This window comes from Moschus berezovskii, chromosome 14 (assembly GCF_049115385.1).
Source record: "Moschus berezovskii isolate FMDL1 chromosome 14, NW_MosBer_1.0, whole genome shotgun sequence".
Taxonomy (NCBI): domain Eukaryota; kingdom Metazoa; phylum Chordata; class Mammalia; order Artiodactyla; family Moschidae; genus Moschus; species Moschus berezovskii.
Window position 1 is genome coordinate 45,422,980 of NC_142473.1, and position 16,237 is coordinate 45,439,216.

Below are 16,237 nucleotides of genomic sequence, written 5' to 3' on the forward strand. Positions count from 1 at the left end.
AGGAGAATCCCTGGCTAGCGTTATACATGTGCTTATTCGGCTGGAGGCTTTGGGTTGGGAGGCTCTGCCTTCTGGGGTATGGAGTGCATCAGACTTGAACATGCTAAATGGGCATCTCTCAATATCTAGAGGGTAGGATTGCCTTCTGTGACTGTCTGGCGCCACGAATCAACATGTCTGCCTTGGCTATATTGATTTTTCCTGCCATCTCAGCGGAGCCTCCCCAAGCGTCAGGAAGTGAGACCCGACAGCTGACCATTTTGCTTTTATCATTGCCTGTCTCCTGTCAAAGAAGGAGTCTCTTTCACCCCAAATTGTTGCCTTGCATCCATCTGAACCAGATCAATTTGTCTGTGCCACTCTGTTGGGATAGCTATCAGTTTTTTTAAGCTGCCTCCTAGACTATCTTGTTTGCAATATAAGTTCCAAATGGCCTGGAACTTGTCTTTTATGGCCTCTGCCAGATTAAACATTTAGAACATAATATACTCAGCTTCAAAAACAATTGCACAGCCTTCCATCAAAGCAGCGTGTTGATTTTAATTTAGGCAACTGCACATGTTTTTAGGTTTTAGGAGGGACTCTGGGGTTTCAGGTTACCAGTGGCTCATGGCCTTCCTCCTTCCCCACCCTACTTCTCCACTTAGGGCTGGAAGAGCTTAGTGATCACAGGGCGGGAAGCATAGGCCTCCTTCTATGCCCCACGTTTCCCCTTTTAGAACTGAGAACAGGAAGTAGAAAGGCAGCATTGTAGCAAGGAACAGTGTAGGCAGAGCTGGGTTCAGATCCCTACCTTACCTGGAATGGCACATAACCTTGGGTGAGTCATTTCAACTTCTAGATCTCAGGCTTCTCATCAGTAAAATAGAGGCAATGAGGACATTTAACTCACAAAGCAGATGTTAAGCTTAATTATCAAGCTCAAAGATCCTCCATAAAATTTTAATGAAAAAAGTAGCTCATGCTCAGTTGTGTCTGACTCTTTGTGATCCCATGGACTGTAATCCACCAGGCTCCTCTGTCCATGGAATTTTCTGGGCTGGAATACTGAAGTGGGTTGCCATTTCCTACTCCAGGGGATTTTCCTGACCCAGGGATTGAACCTGAGTGTCTTCTACAATGCAGATGGATTCTGTACTGCGAAACCACCTGGGAAGCCCTGAAAAAAGTAGTCTGCAAAGATATAGAATGCTTTCTTGTGGAGTTGCCTAACCATGGCAGAATATTTGAATGCCTAAGAAGGGTTTCTTCTCATCCCAAGTATGTACTGATTGAACAACCACCTCATGGAGATAATGGGCCTAGTGCTTTTTGCATTTTGGTAACAATGGCGATATCCTGCCTACTAGGCTGGCGGTGCATAGCTTCATCAGTTGGCCAGTTCCTGGGACTCAGTCATGAACACCAGACCCCAGTGCAATTTCCATTTGTTCATTCAACATCCATTTGTAAACTTCTCACCTTGCAAGGTGCTGCTACTCAATTGTGGGTAAGTCAGCGTGTTTGCCTTCAAGGACTCACTATTTAGGGTGGAATACCAACACACATAATGGTAATGACAATGCAGAGCTCTAGTGGCTGTTCCCAAAGAAACACTTGCCAAGGCTGGGAAGGCCTTTCTAGGTGTCCTTATTTTCCACTTTTTCAGAGGGGCTCATAGTTGCAGAGCTGCTAGAAATGGAAACTCGAGTACATTGGCTTAAACACATTATCAGCTTGTTTTCTGACCTGTGAAAAAAGTCTGGAGGTCAGTGGCTAGGGCTGAGGTGCTCCAGCTGTCCTGTCAGCATGTCAGCAGGAAGAAGAGAAAGGGTGAAGAGACAAAGGGTGTTTACTCTCAGCTCCGAGTAGAAACTCTGGGCTCTTGTTGAGCCCCTTCCAGTCTTCTAGCAGGGCATTTTGCTGCTCCTTACAGAATAGGAAGTGAAAAGTGTTACGTGTCCAACTCTGCGACCCCATAGACTGTAGCCCGCCAGGCTCTTCTGTCCACAGGATTTCCCAGGCAAGAATACTGGAGTGGGTTGCCATGCCCTACTCCAGGGGAATCTTCCCAACCCAGGGACTGAACCTAGGTCTCCTGCATTTCAGGCAGATTCTTTACTGTCTGAGTCACCAGGGAAGCCCTACAGAATAGGAAAGGGGAGTGTTTTTTGTATAGAAAACTAGCAGTCACCACATCCACTTGTTAGAATATTACCTTTTTCAGCACCTTGAGATTTCTTACAACTGTTTAAAAGTAAAGATGGATGAGGGAGTGGTAGGGCTGAACCAGTGATGAAGTTTTGTGGTACTAGATGAGATACCATGGTTTTCAATGGCAGGATTCATGTAGACTGGTATTCCTGATATGGTGAGTGGAGGCCAATGGGGTGAAAAATGGAGTTGAGATGAAGTGGCTGAGCTGATTGGAGGCCGTCTCAGAAGGAAGTGGCTTCTTGGGATTGGTTTTCTCAATGGAGCACAGAGGCAACCCTGACTCCTGCAATCAGAGAAGCCACTTCTCCTGTCTTCCACTGAAATGGGGAAAGCTGAAGAGAATATCAGGAGGTAATCAGTATTTTGGGGCCATTTCTTTGGCTAAGATGCCCTGACCTGAATCTACAACAGCAAAGGAGTTCTGCTACGTCATCAAGCTGCCTGAGAAGCCCCACACCATTGAAATGAGTTTGAGCTCTCAGAAATGAGGCTATCAGCCTCTTGCAATCTTAAATTGACCTCTCATGATGGTGTAAAGCAATTGTGTCTTTCAGATCGGGATAACACTCTGTTTAAAACTAAAACTGCTTATAACTCTGGTTGCAGAGAAGTTAAATTAGAATAATGAATAGAGTTTGATAAGTGAAAATCTAACTTTATCTGCTTGTAGAGAAATAGCTGACTGTCAGCCAAAAATGAATGTGTCTGGACCTTGGAGAGATTGATAAGTGATAGATACTTACAATCTGTTTAGTGGAGAAGTACTCAGAGGTGTGGGGTGCATAGTCATGGGACTTTCTGCAGCATTTAACCTCACCCTCCTCCATTCCACTCACACAAAGGCGTTGACCACACTGCCACTGTGGAAATGTCCACACATCCAACTGCCTGCTGTCCATCCCCACTGGGACCCACATACAGCCGAAACAAGGCCTGTCCAAAACTACATCCCTTCCCCTAAAGTCTGTTTTCTGTCCAAATTAGAACTCTGGGTAACATTCTTGACTCCACCTCATGTGCACAATTCTGATCAACCATAAATTCTCATTAATTCAAATGCCAGAATTTGTGTCAAGTTCATTTTCTCCTTTCCACCTTTCATACAACAGCCCTGGTTTAGACTTTTCTTTCTCCTCTTCTACTACCAATCTTCCAAAGGCTATTCCTACCCTGAAATCTGCCCCCTCAACTCTGTGTGTGTTGGTCCCACTCTCTGTATAAAATTCTTCAGTGGCTACCTTTGCCCTCCATGATAATACCCAATTTCCTTAAGCACAGCTGATGCCAATAATCTATCGTAAAGGTTGTGAAGCATGGCAGTTCAGAGTGTATGCTCCAGCATTAGCCTGTCTTGGCTTTGTCACTTGCTGTATGATTTGGGGCTATTAATTTTACCGCCTGTGTCTTGATTTTCTTATCTGTAAAATGGGGATGATCATCTTATCTCATTAGGTTGTTATGAGAATGAAGCAAGTAAATAAATAAAGTAAAATAAATGTACACACATACAGAATAGTGCCAGCCACACAGTAAGCACTGTATAAGCATTTGCTGTTGTGACTCCTTTCACATACACTACGTCCCACAGCATCTTATGGTTTGCCCTCCCTTCTTTTTCTATTGATTTTAATTTGTTTATTTGACTGCGCTGGATCTCAGTTGTGGCACGCGGGATCTTAAGTCTTTGTTGCAGCATTTGGGATCTTTAGTTGCGGCATGTGGGATCTAGTTCCCTGACCAGAGATTGAACCGGACCCCCTGCATTCACTGGGAGTGTGGAGTCTTATCCACTGAAGCACCAAGGAAGTTCCTGGCTTGACCTTCTTAATGCAGTTTCCTTTATTAGTCATCTCTATTTCCTCATTTTTGTTCAAGGAGCCTTTGTTCACATGGACTTCTCTGCCTCGAGGACGTTCTCCCCACCTGCACCTGGCCAACTCTCAGCCGTCCTCAATGACTGAGTTCAGGAATTACCTCCCTACCTCATGTGATACCTTGGGCTCATCCTTGGCTTCACATTTTCACCCTCGTCTACAGTGATCCCTTTACCAGCCTATTTCCCCCACTAGCTCATGCAGAGAAGGGGTTGCATCTTATTCACTTAAACATTTTCCTGCCTCTAGTTCAGTGATGGGTATTTAGAAGAAATGCAGTAAAAGTTTGTGGGTTGGAAGACGTTATACTGCTAATAAAAATCCCACTATCAGAGCTATCTTTGTAAACACATATCTGAAGACAATGTTTCTCTGCTTGAAGATGTTGATTCTGAAACAGTGAGGACTATTTGCAGGATAAACCCCAAGAATTGAAACCAGCTTCTCCCTTGCAGGACCAGGGAGAGCCTGCCTGGAGGGCTGTTTAACCCAGGTCACCTAAGAAAGTGTAACCGAGGGAACACAGAACTCAAGAGGAAGGAGAAGCAAAGGCCCGGATGGGTGACCATCCTGCCTTGGTAGTCATGTCCAAAAGGAGTGACTGCCTTAGCTCCTCTCTGGGCCAAGCCAGCTCTGACTCCTCAGTCCTTCCTGATCATTGGGAACCTCATGGTGGAGCTTCAGAACCTATTATGTCTCATGTGTTGCCTGCTCTAAGGACCTCAGGTGATGATGCTCAGGTGGCCAGAGGTGCCATGGGCTTCTTCTCCCTGTCAGATGACAGCTGTGATCTCTGGTGACAAAGCTGCCAGTCATGACCCCAGGAGGCCACTAAAAACCCAGGAAAGCAAGCCCCACTGTAGGGCAGTGGCTCCAAGCCCTGGCTATACATTAGAAGCACCTGGGCAGCATCTGAACCTCAGCATGTTCAGGCAATACCCCTAATAATTGAATCAGAAGGGCTGGTGGTGGGACCCAGAAGTCAGTAATGTTTACAATTGCCCAGGTAATTCCAATATGTGACAAGACAGAGAAGCACTGCTGTAGGAGTGAGTGGTGCAGGGCTGGGTCAGAAGAAACTCATTAACCTGGCTTTTTTTCTGAGCTAGATGTGCTTCCTTCACAAAAAAATGGCTACAGATTAAGCTCCTTTCCTCCTTCCCCACCCCCAAGGTGATGAATAGAATAGACACAGTTCTATGCATTATGGAGCCTATAGTCAAGTAGGAGAGACAGACCATGAACATTATACATTCTGGAAATTCCATGGAGAGAAAAGCAGAAAGTTATGTGGAAAATAATTTATTTTATATTGATTTATGGGGAGGAGAAACTTAAGCTGAGATATACAGAAAAGGAAGGAACCAGTCATTTGGCATGGTGGGAAGAGCATTCCTAAGCTGAGGGATTAGCGTGTGCTAAGCTTTCACAGCAGGAGAAGGCTTGGTGTGTCTACTCCAGTCCAGTATCTACCGCAAACATTCTCTGATGACCTACTCCATGGCAGGCAGAGTACAGAGATGGCAGGCACAGTCCCTACATTTGAAGAGCTCATAATTCAGTGGGGAGACTCTGTGAGGAGCGATATATCACAAGAGGCAAAATTTAGCAGGACTCTTGCAGGAGATATTTAACCACTGTATGAAACAGTGTGTGTATGTATATATACACCCTGGAGAAGGAAGTGGCCACCCACTCCAGTGTTCTTGCCTGGAAAATTCCATGGACAGAGGAGCCTGGAAGGCTACAGTGCATGGGGTTGCAAAGAGCCAGCCATGACTGAGCGACTGAGTGTGTATATGTGTATCAGGGGTCTCAGTGGAGGGAATTAAGGCTTTGAATGATGACATAAACCACCTCTTTTGTCAGATGCTCTCTTTGACATCTGTGGGAAGAACTTTCCAGACCGACAGAGGACAAAGTGCCAGAGGCACCAGAAAGCACATGTGTAAAGGCATGGAGGCATCAGAGTTTGTCATGCTTGGGGAATGAAGACTTTGGTGTATATGGGACTTCAGATGGGGTCATATGCTGTGTTGGGAGTGTGGCTGGAGATAGGTAGAACTGACAAATGAATGATATCAGGGACTCTTTCTGGGTTCCCTGGCATTAGGGGTAGCTAGGATGGAAGATTCTCAAATCCCAGAAGAGGCTGCAAATTCCCCAGGACCTGAATAAACTCACCTCTTTCTTTGATCAGAGTTAGCTATGCCTGAATTCAGTTTTAATAGAATGGGGGCTCTCAGGGTCTCCAGGCGCTAGGCAGCTGGCATCTCCTAGCAGTCCTCCCCACACCAGGCACTTCAGCCTTAATCTCTCAGTGTGTGCTGTGCTGTGCTTAGTTGCTCAGTTGTGTCTGACTCTGCAACCCCATGGACTGTAGCCCTCCATGGTCCTCCATCCATGGGGATTCTCCAGGCAAGAATACTGGAGTGGCTTGCCATGCCCTCCTCCAGGGGATCTTCCCAACCCAGGGATCAAACCCAGGTCTCTCACATTGCAGGTGGATTCTTTACTGTCTGAGCCACCAGGGAAGCCCACAAATACTGGAAGTGGGTAGCCTATCCATTCTCCAGGGGAACTTTCTGACCCAGGAATCTAACCAGGGTCTCCTGCATTGCAAGCAGACTCTTTACCAGTGGAGCTACCAGGGAAGCCCGCGTTTCTCTGTACCTGAACCCCAAATGCTTATCGCTTCTCCTTTTCCTGAGGCAAAGCCACTTTCACATTTACTCCTTACAAACAGAGAACAACAAGGGGCAGAGCCATCTGATGACCCACGTATACAAAGCCTTGCTACAGCCTGAAAATGCTTCTCTTCAGGATGCTGGAGGATGGCAGCTGAGCATACCTGCTGACTCTCTGCCCTCAAGGTTCAAGTACACCTACAGTGCTTGCTATTGTTTGTTGCAAGCTGTTTTCACCATAGAAGAGGTGCTGGGGTAGAGAAAAGGTGAAGATGAGGCTGCATGATTTGGTGGGCCTAAGTTTGGAAGGGTCTTTTGGGCCATGAAGCTTGAACCTCAACCTTAGGCATCAGGAACAAGGGAAGGGTTGCCAGCCTGGGAGGGCCATGATGAGATCTGTGATTCAGAAAGATTTCTCTGTTGGCTAATGGAGGATGGGCTTTAAAATTGTGACACTAGATGATGGGGTTCATAAGAAGGCTCCCTGAGAGCCAGATGTTTTGTTTCTTTAGTTCATTACTTTTCCCTAGGGTCTAGAACAGTGCCTATCACATGACTAGTACTCAATGGATATTCGATGGATGAATGAGAGCAGTTAGGAAGCTATTGTCCTGGTTCAGAAAAAAGAAGATGTTTAAACTTGGTCAGTGGCTTGGGGATGGAGAGAAGTTAAGATATTGAGACAGTGTGGAGGGAGGGAGTAGGAAGGAACAACATAGGAGTAGCAACAAAAATGGCTTTACTTCTTTAGCCCAGCACCAAGGACAGAGCATTCAGTAACCTGACTCTGGTGATAAGGACTACTGGTTGACATAAGATCCTCTATTTTCCATCCTGGGGTCAGGGTTCTACCCCAAAGAGTCATGGGCTCCACGATGAGCATCTTCTTCCAGTAAGCCAGACTTGGGCACCATTCTATCCTTGGAGAACTCGGTGATACCATGGCTTCCTGGTGCAGCAGATGGGATTGTTGAATTTGCTGTAGTGCACAGTGGAAGACCTACAGAGTTTCTTTCTTTGACATATTTTTCTATTTAAAGTGGAAAGGGATACTGTTAAAATGAAGTTTTCCTTTTGGATGGTTTCAAAACTCAACCTCCCATTCCACACAATGTCCTTTGATAGTCCATGAGAAAGAATCCTCAAATCTAGTCTATGCACAGGCAAATTGTTGTTTATTCCCCAGATTCTATTCGTATGTTTGGTTTGTATGTCTTTTATGGCAATTTGGGCTGGTCACTAACCAGCAAGGCCATGAGAGTACTGGTAGTACTGTTTTAAGGTATTTTCTGAGATCTGTCTTAGCCACTTGCAACAGTGACACAAAGGACCACATTGTGATAATGATTATCATGATGATCTCTCACACAGTACAAACTGTTTAACAGGATCACTTAATTGATTCTTTCCAAAAACCTTTGTATCTGGTATGTGATCAAAGACTCACCTCCATTTTACAGATGTAGGAGCTAGAAGTCAGGCATTGATTGGTCTGTATCCACGCTTCTGACTTCTGGTCCAGCAGTCTATTTATTTCTTCTGCTATGAGCTGGGCAGTGTGGGAACTCCAGATTTTATTGATTTGGTGGCTTGTGATATGGGTTCAAGTGAGGTTTCCTGACCTCCTTTTTCCTGGGAAGGAGAAATCCGTGACTTCTCTCTCTCTTTCTCACTAAGTTTCCAAAGAGGAAGCAGCTCTCAGCCAGACCTGGAGCCTGAGCATGGTTTATAGGCAGTAGTGTGTACAGGTGGCTCATTGCTGTGTGCCCCAGGGCAGCAATAAATTGATATTTGCTGATCTCTAGGCCTCTGGCAGAGATGGGGAGGGAGGGCTGGGAAAATGACATTTCTGTAAATAACCATACCTGGTTCTAAGAGCAGAAGGACTGGCATGTCCCTGTAGCCTCATCAATTACCATCAACCTTTTGCAAAGGGAGCCCCAGGGGAAAGAATCTCTCACACTCTTATGATTATTTATAGACACCCCCTCCTGTCCGCACTCAGGGAGGAGTTTGGTTTGCTCAGCAGTGGCCTCCTTCCAGATGTGTTTATATTCCTCCAGGCCCAGTGGACTGCATCCTTCTGCCCCTCTATCATTAGACGGAGTAGAGAGGATGTCCTGGCATTGGGATATAATGAAGATTTGAAAGGGGAGACATGGGGACAGCATACTTGAATTTCTCAGCTAGATCCATGTATCTCTCGGCAATCACTGATTGAATAGCCACCTTGCTGCTAAAGGAGGCAATTCAGCACGGTGGTTAAATAAACATTCTTTGTAAGCAGATAGACCTGGATTTAAATCCCAGCTCTGCCATTTATAAACTCTGTGGCTTTGGTTAAGTTACTTAAAGTTTCTGTCTCCATTTTCCTCATCTTAAAACAGGATAATTTTCTCAGGGTCCTGGTGAGGTTTGAGTGCAAAGGGCTGAGTAATGCCTAACACAGGAGGTGATAGGTAGATGGTGCCTATTCTTTCAACTTTTTCTGAAATAGAGAATGCTTCATGATTTGCATGTCATCATTGCATATGGGTCATGTTAATCCTGTCTGTACTGTTTCAATTTTAGTCTCCGTGCTGCTAAGTGACACTGGTGCTTATTCTTATAAGACACTACTGTGTGTGTGTGTGTGTGTGTGTGTGATTTGATAGACCCGAATAAACAGCAGCAACGTAGGTAGTACAGACAGGAAATTTTTGGTGAAAAAGTCCCTATTAAAATCTAGAGAAGGAGAGTCTCAGATAAGACAGGTCAGAGAAGACTTCTTTGCAGAAGAGGTGACTGAGCTACCTGAGTGTCTGAGACATGTTATTGGACATGCCAGCAGGATGCCTACCAACTGACTGTGGATTGGCAGAATGCCTTAGATCAGCTTTTAGAAAAGGCTGTTTTAGCCTGGGAAGGAGACCTGGGCTGCCAGTGTCCTGTGTCAAGGCTTGGCAGCCTCTCCAGATGGAGAGTTTTGTTGGCATGCCACACTCTACATGGAGCGTTTGTTTCACGGGTAATCCAGCTCCAGTAAAAGGGAGCACGAGAGATGTATTTTGGGTGAGTTACATGCACTTAATGGATTTTCCTGCTCTGTTCTCTCCTTTCAAATGGCCTACCTTCACTGAAATATAATGATTACCCATTCTGTGAGCTTCTTACATTTAAAAGTCTTTGGTATAAATCAAAAAGTTTACAAAATTGGAAATGATGCTACAGGCAATGTTCATGTTTCTGTCACCCAGTCACATAGGAAACTCACGGCCACTCTCCTTGCCAGAATATTTGAAACATTAAATGTTGCCCCAAATCATTTCATTTCACCTGTAAATATTTGCATATGTCTTTCTAAAAGAATAGAACTTAAAAAAAAAAGAACAATCTTAACATCACTATTACAAGGAAAAAATTAGAAAGTTTTTAGTATGATCAAATATCCAGTTAGTGCTCACATTTCCACAAACTTTTATTTTTCCAGTTAGATCAGGATCTAAATGTGATTCGCAAATTACAAGGGGTTGATATTTCTTTTCTTCTCTTCAGTTTATAGATTTCCCTGCCCTGTTTTCATTCCCTTGCACTTAGCTTGTTGAAGAGATCATATTCTACTTTCCAGATAGGACTGCACCACAGTGCTGTCACCTACCTTGCTCCTTTCTCCCTTGTTGTTTAGTCACTAAGTTGTGTCCGACTCTTGGCAACCCCATGGACTGCAGCATGCCAGGCTTCCTTGTCCTTTACTGTATCCTGGGCTTTGCTCAGACTCATCAATGATGCCATCCAACCATCTCATCCTCTATCACTCCCTTCTCCTCCTGCCTTCAATCTTTCCCAGCATCAAGAACTTTCCAGTGAATGGAAAAGTCCTCACACTCCACCACACACTTTTGATTAGAGATTCTATGTTTTAAAATCTGACAAGGCTGTCCTTTCTTCTCTTTCTCTCTTTTTTTCTCTTTTTTTTTTAAAGATTATTTTCAGGATTTTCCCTCTTCACTATTTTTGCTTATCTGTTCTTTCAAATGAATTTTATAATAAACTCACCTAACTCCAGAAAGAAATTTAGTCATATTTTATTGGATTATATTTCAGAATTATATTAAATTAAATCTTGTGAATCAGTTTTGGGGAGACCTGAAATCTTTTGATATTAAGTCTTCCTATCCAAGAATATGGTATGTCTTTCTATTTATGCAAGGTTATTTTTGTGTCTTTTTGCATGATTTTTCTTTCTTTCTTTTTTTTTTTTATTTCTAAAAAAGAATTTTATTAAAAAAGCACAAATGCAAAGAAATGAACAGAGGAAAATTTATGCGTCGAACCTGGACTGGTCACTTATGATAATATACATGCTACAATTCCATTCTCCCCATAGTTTTTCTTCATAGAGGATTTGGACATTTCTTGTTAAGTTTATGGTATGGTATTTAACGTTTTTTGGCTTTCACAAAGGGGTTTTCTTTTCCAATATCAAATGGTTTTTATTTGAATATATGAAAACTTCATTTTTGTAGATTGATTCTATAACCTATTTTACAAAGTTTTTTTGTTTGTAGTAATTTTCTATGGGTTCTTTTGGGTTATTTCTCTCTCAAGTGCTCAGTCAAGCAAGGCATGTCCAACTCTTTGCTACTCCATCAACTGTAGCCCACCAGGCTCCTCTGTCCATAGAATTTTCCAGGTGAGAATATTGGAGTCGGTTTTCATTTCCTCCTCCAGGGGATCTTCCTGACCCAGGGATTGAACACTTGTTTCCTGCCTCCTGCATTGGCAGGCAGATTCTTTACCACCGGGAAGACAGTGGTAGCACCACCTGGGAAGCCCTGTGTTATCTAGATGTATACTTATATAATTCTTAGGTCTAGTAATACGATGAGTAATACTGATGGATTTTAGAATATTGAATCCACTCTGTTTGGTCATGATGAATATTTTAATGTGCTGTTGGATTCTATTTACTAATAATTTAATATTTTTATTGATATTTAGAAGTGACTGCTGTCTATAGTTTCCTTTTGTTAATGCAGTCTTTTCAGATTGAAGTTATATTCACTTCATAAAATAACTTTTAGAAAAAGAATTTCCCTGAGAAACAATCCAGACCTGGTACATTTTCGTGGGAAAGGTCTTTTTTTTATACTTTTTCTTTTTCCTCTGTGGTATTTTATACATTTAGACTTTCTGTCTCCAGTGAGGTTGATTTTGATAAGTTGTATTTGTCTAGAAAATTATCTGCTTTATTATTCCAAATTTATTTGCAAAGAACTGTACAAAGTAGATTCTTATCATTAAAAAAAGCATGCAGTTTTGATGGTTATTTTGTGTATATAGTACACTCCTTTTTATTTTGTGTATATAGTACACTCCTTTTTATTTTGTGTATATAGTACACCCCCTTACCCCGCTTTTTTCCCCACAATTATATAAGCTAATGGACTCTTTTATTGTGTCCTTTTTTTCAAATAATTGACTTTTGAATGTATTTATTAGTCCTATGTTTTCTATTTCTAACTCATATCTTTTTTTTTCTTTTCCATCATGGTTTATTACAGAATATTGAATATGGTTCCCTGTGCTATACAGTAGGACCTTGTTGTTCATCTGTTCTATATATAATAGTTTGCACCTACCAACCTCAAACTGTCACTCCATCCCTCCCTCACCCTTCCCCCTTCCCAACCACGGATCTGTTCTTTATATCTGTCTGTTTCTGTTTTGTAAATAAGTTCATCTGTATCATATTTTCAATTCCACATAAAAGTGATATCATCTGGTATTTGTCTTTCTCTTTCTGGCTTACTTGAGTTAGTATGATAATCGCTAGGTTCATCTGTGTTCCTGCCTATGACATTATTTCATTCTTTTCAATGACTGATTAATATTCTATTGAATACACATACCACATCTTCTTTATCCATTCCTCCATTCCAGATAACTTCCTACCCTATCCCAGAGGTAAGTGTTCTAATATTTATCTCTATTGTTTAGTTTTGCAAGTTCTCAAACATCACACAAATGGGATTATACAGTTTGTCCTGTTTTGTGCCTGACTTTTTGTTCTTAATATATATTTGAGACTCATACATGTTCTTGAGTATACTCATAATACATTGTTTAAAAGTTCCTGAGTAGCATTCCATGTTAATTTTACCATAGTTTTTGTATCCGTTTGTTGGTGATTTTGGTTTGACCAGCTTGGGGCTATAAAGAAAAGCTACTATAAATATTTTTGCATGAGTCTTTTTGTGGACACGTGGTTTCACTTTTCTTGGATGAATACCTAAAAGTAGAATAGTTGGCTCATAGGGTAAGTGTCTGCTAAACTGTATAAAAAACAGACAATTTTGTTTCTGAGTATTTAACCTAAGGAAATGAAAACATTAATCAAAAAGATATTTGCATGGTGCCCATAGTTAACAGCATTGTATTGTTTATTTGAAAGTTGCTAAGAGAGCACACCTTAAAAGTTCTCATCATAAGAAAAAAAATTATAGCCAAGGTGACAGATGTTAGCCAGATTTATTGTGGTGATCACTTAGCAATACACACAAACACCAAGTCTTTATGTTGTACACTAGAAAGTAGTATAATGTTATGTCTATTATACCTCAAGGGAAGAAACGAAAAAGAGAAAACTTTTTAAATAAAGGAAACAGGCAATTATTTTTCCAGAGGGTTGCACCATTAGCCATCCATCAACATATGAATGTTCCAGGTGCTCTGAATCCTCTTAGACAGTGCTAACAATCTTTTAAAATTTATTTAGCCGTTCTCAATACTTTGGCCACCTCATGCGACGAGTTGACTCACTGGAAAAGACTCTGATGCTGGGAAGGGTTGGGGGCGGGAGGAGAAGGGGACGACCGAGAATGAGATGGCTGGATGGCATCACAGACTCTGTGGACATGAGTTTGAGTGAACTCCGGGAGTTGGTGATGGACAGGGAGGCCTGGCGTGCTGTGATTCATGGGGTTGCGGAGAGTCGGACACGACTGAGCGACTGAACTGAACTGAACTGAGTGGGTGTGGAGTGATATCTCATTATGGTTTTAATTTTAATTTCTTTGATGACTAATGTTGAGGGTCTTTCCATGTGCTTATTAGCCATTTATATATCTTCTTTTGTGAAGTAATTTTTTAAGCATTTGCCCTTATTATTGAGTTCTTAGTCTTTTTATGTTTGATTTATAGGTAACCTTTATATATTTTTGAGACAGTTTGTCAGAGATATGCTTTGCAAATATTTTCTCTCAGTCTGTGATTTACTTTTTCTTTTCCTTAATTCTATCTTTTGAAGAGTACATGTTATTAATGTTGGTTAAGACTTATTTAGTTTTTCTTTTATATGTAATGCATTTTATGTCCTCTCTAGAAAAATTTTCCTTACCCCAAAGTAATAAGAATATTCTCCTATGTTGTCTTCCAGTTTTGTTGCTTTAATATTTCCGTTTAAGTCTATTTTTCATTTTGAATGAATTATTGTATGTGGTGGAGGTGTTTGTTTTTTTAGCAAACATATCCAGTTGTTTTATTCCTTGCAAGGGCTTTTCTTTCCCCAATGAACTGGCTTAGTGTCTTTGTTAAAGATCAATTGTCTATCTATGTGTGGGTCTGTTTCTATTTTCTCTAGTCTGTTTCATTGATCTGTATCCTGATACCAGTACTACACCACTTGATCACTTTAAATATTTTCAAACCAGGCAATGAAAGTCCTGTGACTTAAAAAAATAAACCTAATAAGACTGTTGTGGTTTGCATTTGCATTTCCATTTTAGAGTTAGTCTGTCAATTTCTACAGGAAAGCTTTCTGAGATTTTTGTGGTGGGGGATTTGTGTTAGTTAGATAGGGCTGCCATAACAGAATACCACAAACTGGGTGGCTTAAATTATAGAAATTTATATTCTCACTGTTCTGCAGGCTGAAAATCCAAGATCAAAGCTTCAGCAGGTTTACTGTCTCCTTAGATTGCAGATGACCATCTTCATACTGTGTCTTTGTATGGTCTTTCCTCTGTGGAAGTGCAACCCTGGTGTCGCTTTATGTGTCCACATTTTCTCTTTGTATTAGTACATCAGTCAGATTGGATTAGGGCTCACGCTGAGGACTTTATTTTAATCTAGTCACCGCTCTGAAGGCCCTGTCTTTAGATATTGTCACCTTCTGAGGTGATTAGGGCTTCAACATATGCATTTTGAATGGGACACAATTCAGCTCATAAAAGGATTATATTGTATCTATATATCAATTTTAAGATAATTGATATCTTAACAAAACTGAGCCTTACAATCCAAGAGCATGTTTTCTCTCTCCATATATCTTAGTCTTTAATTTCCTAGAGATAATTTTGTAGTTTTCAGTGTACAGGGCTTGCACATATTTTGTTAAATTTACCTCTACATATTGCCTGGTTTTGGGGTGCTATTATGTGATATTTAAATTTTTTAACAGTTTGTGATTAGTGTATAGAAATGCAGTTAGTTCATATATCGACCACACATTCTGAAATGTTGCTGACTTCCCTTATTGCAGTAGACATTGCTGACTTTTTACTGATCTTACAGGAAAAGTGTTCCATGTTTGCCAATAAGCATAGATCAGTTTTAGATTTCTCATAGTTATCCTATAACATCCTCAGTGGCTATGAAAGTGTGCCTTTCAGATTCCCAGGTTAAAGATTGACAGGCCCAGCAGCTGCATTCTGAAACCCATCACTTTGTGCAGATGCCACATTTCCCAAAGTCTTCTCCCCGCCAGTGCCTCGGAGATGTGGGTTCTTCTGGTGGGAGGTGTTAACTTGAAGATTCCAAGATGGCTTTGCCTGTCTTTAAAAGCTGCACTGGAGTTTCAGATGCTTCTCACCATCTGCCTTCTTCCTTTCTTCTTCACCTGAGCTCAGATTCATATCATGATCTGACAAGTCTCTCATCTTCTTCCAGGCCTTTTTCATTTCCTCTCATGAGCATTTCCTCTAATAAATCTCTTGCATGTCTAATCCTATCTTAATGTCTGCTTCTCAGAGGACTGATACGCAAAGACTGAGGAATTCCTGTTCTTTTCCTAGTTTGCTGAGGAAAATCTTTTGTCCTTTAGTCACAAATAAGTATTGAATTCTGTGAAAGGATTTTTCTGCATTAACTAAAATGATCATATAAATTTTTTTCCTCCTTTTTGTTCTGTTGCATTGATTGCTTTTGAAAAGTTAAGCCAACCTTGCATTCCTGAGATAAACACTAGCTGGTCATGAAGTTTTATTCTTCTTACATACTGTTGTATCTTCGTTGCAATATTTTCAAGTGTTTTGTATTCATAGGAGATGCTGATCTGTAATGTCTAGTGTCTTCCAAAGGTTTTGGTACCAAAATTATTCTGATCTCATAAAATTAGTTTGGAAGAGTTCCGCCCTCCTCTGTTTTTCTAAAAGCGTTTTGTAAGATTGGCATTATTTCTTTTAAATGTTTTGATAGAATTCACCAGGGCAGCCATCTGTG

At 41.4% G+C, this 16,237-nt stretch overlaps 1 non-coding gene across 1 annotated transcript; it reads right to left on the reverse strand.

Moving 5' to 3' along the window:
* Positions 1–9,246: 9,246 nt before the first annotated feature.
* Positions 9,247–9,350, reverse strand: LOC129554967 (U6 spliceosomal RNA). Its single transcript, XR_008685689.2, has one exon. It is a non-coding gene; the product is annotated as a U6 spliceosomal RNA (small nuclear RNA).
* Positions 9,351–16,237: the final 6,887 nt, after the last annotated feature.